Here is a 6,034-nt window from a genome sequence, read left to right on the forward strand (position 1 = left end):
TGAATCCCCCTTGGGGGAAGGACCTAGCCTGAAAAAATCCTTTCTTCTCCTTTGCTAATAACTTCTTGCCTCACCCTTTCTATAAAAGCCTTCCATTTCATTCAACGCCTCAGGGGAGGCCCCTCTACTTGTTGGGTTGGATGTTTCCTCCCTAATTCAGGAATTGCTTAATAAAGCCAATTTGACCTTTACAATTTACTCAGTTGAATTCTGGCTTTTTTTTTTTTTTAAGATTTTTATTTATTTATTCATGAGACAGAGAGAGAGAGGCAGAGACACAGGCAGAAGGAGAAGCAGACCCCTTCCTGTAGGGAGCCCAATGAGGGACTCGATCCCAGGACTCCGGGATCATGCCCTGGGCCCCCCAAAACCCCTCCTTCACAAGAATGTTAACCTTATCTGTTATAGGCAAACAACAGGAAGAGCTCCTGCTGGCCTAGACTAGTTTGAGCTCAACAACTGACTCAGACCTGTGCAGATGGACCTCTGCAGGTGGGCCTGGAGTGTAGGACAGTTACTACTACTTCTTCTTCTTCTTTTTTTTTTTTTTTTTTTTTGATAAATTATCTTATTTTATTCAAATACCAGTCTGGGGCAGCCCGGGTTTAGCACTGCCTTCAGCCCAGGGCCTGATCCTGGAGGCCCCAGGATTGAGTCCCATGTCAGGCTCCCTGCATGGAGCCTGCTTCTCCCTCTGTCTGTGTCTCTGCCTGTCTCTCTCCTCTCTGTGTATTCTCATGAATAAATAAGTAAAATCTTAAAAAAACAAACAAACAAACACACAAAAAACCAGTCTGATCACACATGGGCCAAGAACACTCAAATAATAAGCCACATAGAAAGAGATGTTAAAGATTGGTCTTCAAACATTATAGCCAATGATGCCACGCCTGACTATCATCTCGCCCACATCAAACCTCATCCACACCTCAGTGGCCACCAAACCATTAAGCAGAGCTTCCTTAACTGTGAGCTGTTTGAAACTACAAGTTGGAGCACTCTTGATTATTTTTTTCAAGCTCTGAGTAGCTGTAGGGATCTCAGCAGGGGTTGGAGGAAGCAGCTCAACCCTGGCATAGTGCCAAAATGTGGCCAATCAAGGCTTTGAGTAAGTCACAGCAGCCTTCACCAGCGCCAGAGCTTTCTCGGCGAGGTTATAGATGATCTGGGCCATGTTTCCAGGGTCAGGACAGTTACTTCTACCTCATTATGCTAAACTCTCCACCCAAGGAGGAGTACAAACCTTGATAACATAACATACAATGCATGTAGAGGCATATTTCCCAAATTTGCATGCATGACCTTATGCTCACCTCTACATACGAAGGCAAAATTCCCCTTTCTATTTACCTTAACCCTAAATAAAAAGAGCCCATTCATTCTTGCTTGGAAGTCAGGGCTTTGGAAGTTATTGCCTGCGATCTCCATATTTGCTGCAAAATAAAGTTTCCTTTGTGTGACAACTCCATTTGGTGTGGTCCTTTTATGTGTAACTCACCAAGGAGCAAACTCTAGTTCAGTTACAAAGAGATAAAACATTCCAATTGGTCAGGCCTAAGCCAAATGCTGCCCCTGTGGTCAGGGGTGGGATCAGCGAGTTCCTCTTGAACCAAAAGTCTAGGAATGAGAAGAGGGGTGGTTCCATAGGAAAATCAGAGTGTGTTTACTAGAAGGAAACTGGATGCTAGGCAGGCGAAATCACAGATATATCCATGCCACAAGATGCGATGAGGGAGGTACAGGGAAATCATTTGTAAAAGACGCATTACAAAGATTTGTAGCCTTTTCAAACTTCCAACTTGGGACCTGAGAGAGAGCACAATTAGTGTGAAATCATCCGTACTTCTAGTAACTGACCACTACTTTAACCTCCCAGGAAGCAGGTACAGATTCCCTGAGGATCCTCAGCATTACAGATCTCATGGAAGCAGAGGGAGAAGGACATGGAAGAAAGTGTCCAGAAGGAAGCAGAGAGAAGAGTGAGGGAGACAATCAATGTCCTTTATAAAGACAAGGTAGGAGAAAACCAAAAACGAGGGATAGGCAGTATTGTCAATCCCCAGGTTAGGGAGGTGTGCTATGGAATCACTATTTGTGTTGCCCCCAAATTCATATTTTGGAACTTTAATCCCCAGTGGGTTTGACCTTGGAGGTAAGGCCTTTAGGAGACAAGTAAGTCTTTAAGGTAGAGTCCTCATGATGGGATTAGCATCCTTATAAAAAAGAAACACTAGAGCTAGTTCTCTTCCTCTCTCTTTCCCAGGTAAGGACACAGCAAGAAGGCAGCCATCTGCAGTCAGGAAGAGAGGGCTCTCACAAGAACCCAACCATACTGGCACCCTTGATAGACTTCCCAGTCTAAAACTATATGTTTTTAAATTCACCCAAACCGTGGTATTTTGTTAAAGCAGCCTGAACTAAGTCAAAAGGATTAACGCTGAGAATAGAGACATTAATTTGATGTTGAGATAATTTATGACTTTGAAGAAAGAATTTCCATAGCCTGGGGCACAAACTAGATTATGAACACTTAAGAAATGAGTGGCTGATGAGGAAGTGTAGGTACACCACAAAATGAAAAGTGACTAAATTGTTTACAGACTGAGAGCTAACTCTAGACAGAGCACTACACTAGGCACCAGCTTCATGGGTGTACGACAGGACATTCTACACAGGGCACTGGGCTCTGATGGGTCCTGGTTTGACTTGATGCTCTGATGTCACTGTCTTGGAATTCTTACTAAATTTTTAATGAGGAGCCCTGCATTTTCATTTTGCACTACACCCACACATTATGCAGTAGGTACTCCTGAAGGGGACCCAAAATATTTCATTGGTTGTTCATTCACTTATTTATTTTTTAAAGTTTTTTCCCCCCAATTTATTTATTTGGCAGAGAGAGCACAAGCAGGGGGAGCAGCAGAGGGAGAGGGAGAAGCGGGCTCCCCACTGAGCAGGGAGCCTGATGTGGGGCTCAATCCCAAGATCCCAGGATCATGACCTGAGCCAAAGGCAGACACTTAACTGACTGAGCCACCCAGGTGCCCCATAGTCATATTTTTGAACATGCACCATATACCTTGCACTGTGCTAAGCACCTTCTATTCCTGATCTCATTTAATTCGCTTAACAATCTTAGGAGTTGGGACGCCTGGGTGGCTCAGCGGTTGAGCATCTGCCTTTGGCTCAGGGTGTGATCCTGGAGTCCTGGGATCGAGTCTCACATCGGGTTTCCTGCTTCTCCTTCTGCCTGTGTCTCTGCCTCTCCGTGTGTCTCTCATGAATAAATAAAGTCTTTTAAAAAAATCTTAGGAGTAGGTCTTATTAGTGTTGTTTTCTTTTTTTTTTTTTTTTTTATGATAGTCACAGAGAGAGAGAGAGAGAGAGGCAGAGACACAGGCGGAGGAAGAAGCAGGCTCCATGCACCAGGAGCCTGATGTGGGATTCGATCCTGGGTCTCCAGGATCGCGCCCTGGGCCAAAGGCAGGCGCCAAACCGCTGCGCCACCCAGGGATCCCTTAGTGTTGTTTTCTAAGTGAGTAAACTAGGGCTTAGGAAATTGAATAAATTTATCAGGGTCCTATAGGCCCTACAAGTGAGATGAAGTGGAATGTTACATCATAGCTGTTTGTGCATTTTAATATGCTTGAAAGTAACAATCTTTTCTTAGAAGATTTTGTCACGTATCTATCACGTTCACTACCTCTTTCATCATGTCTCCAGAGACCACAAGAGTGGCTGACTCATAGTAAGCAATTCCTTTGTTGTTGACTAAGCGTTTGCCTTCAGCTCAGGTCCTGATCTCAGGGTCCTGGGGTCAAGCCCCTGCATCTGACAGCATGTGCTCCCTGTTCAGCAGGGAGTCTGCAGCTCCGCCTCCCCCTCCCCTGCTTTGTGTAAGTGTGCATACACACTCTCTCCCTCAAATAAAATCTTAAAAAAAAAAGTGACTATAATGAATTTCCAGTACTTAGCAGTGCCTGGCACATGGAAGAATTCAATAAATGACTGGTTCATTAAGTGAGGGAAAAGTGAAATTTTTAGATCAATCTGGATGGTTTGATATATTTTTGTATAATGAAACAATTATGGTTATATATTCACATTCATATATTTTTAAAGTATTTGTTAGCTCTAGAAGAAAATATAAATGGAATTTTGTGTTTTACTTTATATACTCCTTATTTAAAAGTGAAGATTGTAGGAAAATAAAGCTATTATCATATTCTGAACCTAGTAGTAGATAACAAGGCTTATATTACAATTCTTCCTTCCTAAGAATGACCTTCCTCCTGTCCAAAATATTTTCCATTTCTATTCTCTTTTAGTTCTGACTCTGCCACAATTTGCTATTAATCTTAGAAAAAAAAATCAATTCCTTGATCTGCAGAACAGGTTCCTCATTCACAAAATGAGGCACACAATCTAAGTAGTGCTTCACAACTACTGAACTTTGGGATGCTGGTGTCCTGAATATGGATTAAGGAACTGACCTCTCCTTTGATGGGGCACTTGAGAGGAGTCAGAGAGGGTCAGAGCCCCTTGGGCCAGTAACTCTGGCCATGAGCTGCCTTGTTTAGGTCTCCTTCGGGCAGCCTGTGCAGTCTGGGATGTATGCCAGGGCAGCAGGAAGCACTGTGGACAACAACCAGCACTTACAGTCCTGCTGAGTGTGCATGGCCAAGGAGATGCCTGTCACATGGGTATCCACATGCAAAGTACTTTACTGCCCATCACGGACCAGAGAGATGTTGGAGCCAACGCTCAAGTTTGTGATCCAGATATCCAAGGGGCACAGCACACAGTCTCAGGGATCATCTGTTAGAGGGTGAAAGGGGACACTGGGCAGAGTAGGGTTTCTGGTGGGCTCAACTCCAGGCAATGCCCTTAATATTTTCTTCAACATATGTGGGCTATATCAATCCCTTTGTAGCAATGCACTCTTTTTGTGGTGCCCAGGCTGGCTGTTGAGGATGCATGCATGTTCTGAAAGTTAGAGTTTTATTTTATTTTATTTTTTTAAAGATTTATTTACTCATGAGAGACACAGAGAGAGAGAGGCAGAAACATAGGCAGAGGGAGAAGCTGGCTCCACACAGGGAGCCTGACATGGGACTCGATCCTGGGTCCCCAGGATCACGCCCTGGCCTGAAGGCAGGTACTAAACCGCTGGGCCACTGGGGCTGCCCTGAAAGTTAGAGTTTTAATGTGGAAATCCAGAAATAAAAATATACTATTAGGTTCCAAATCCGTTTGCATTATCTTATGAAATTGCAATATTACATCTGTCAGTAAAAGAGAAGGAAGGGTTGTTATTCTTTAAACATAACTATAATTGTAAATTCTGAATGGTTGTATAAAATGGTTTTAAATATTTTATCACCCACTTACGTGATCAGAGTCCTTCACTGATAGTTATTATTCAGAATATGAGAAGTTTATCATTAAGAAGTCTAGATCAGAAACTGCATAAAGTCACTTCAACCATAAAACCTAGTATCAAAATATATTCAGAGGAACAAGTTCTGGTTGATCATTAAAAAAAAGTGGAAACATTTATTTGACAGATTTATTCAAATGCAATTTTTAATATCTTTTCTAATACATTATAACTTATTTTATAATTATATAATTTAAAGATAATGCTATGATTTTTTTTAGCACCATCTGGATGATTCCAAATCTCGTTTATGTAGCCTAGTGTGCTATGCAAAAATGATCATTTTTTGTATGTGTTGTGATATGAAAGAAGTTGATACAACTTCTTTATCCCTGATACAATTTACTTATAATGTGTGTCTGCCCCTCATCTCACCCTAGGACCCTTGTCTCCTTCCCACCCCATATACTTTATCTCTCGCTACAAAGAGAACCAGGGCTACAGGGTCAAGGTTCAAGTCTGTATTCAACAGGGTGAAGAACTCCAGCATGGATATTTGCATGAGATGCCATGGGGCTGCGGGGCTGTCAGGTAAGCTTAGACAAAAGCATAAAAAACAGCTAACGTCTAAAAATCAGAGTCTGGATGAACAAC

The 6,034-nt window shown here is 42.5% G+C and overlaps 1 pseudogene; it reads right to left on the reverse strand.

The window, feature by feature from the left end:
- Positions 1–829: 829 nt before the first annotated feature.
- LOC112916512 (ATP synthase subunit g, mitochondrial pseudogene) lies at positions 830–1,174 on the reverse strand (annotated as a pseudogene).
- Between the last annotated feature and the right edge of the window lie 4,860 nt (positions 1,175–6,034).

The sequence above is a fragment of the Vulpes vulpes genome, chromosome 3 (genome assembly GCF_048418805.1).
Source record: "Vulpes vulpes isolate BD-2025 chromosome 3, VulVul3, whole genome shotgun sequence".
Taxonomy (NCBI): Eukaryota; Metazoa; Chordata; class Mammalia; order Carnivora; family Canidae; genus Vulpes; species Vulpes vulpes.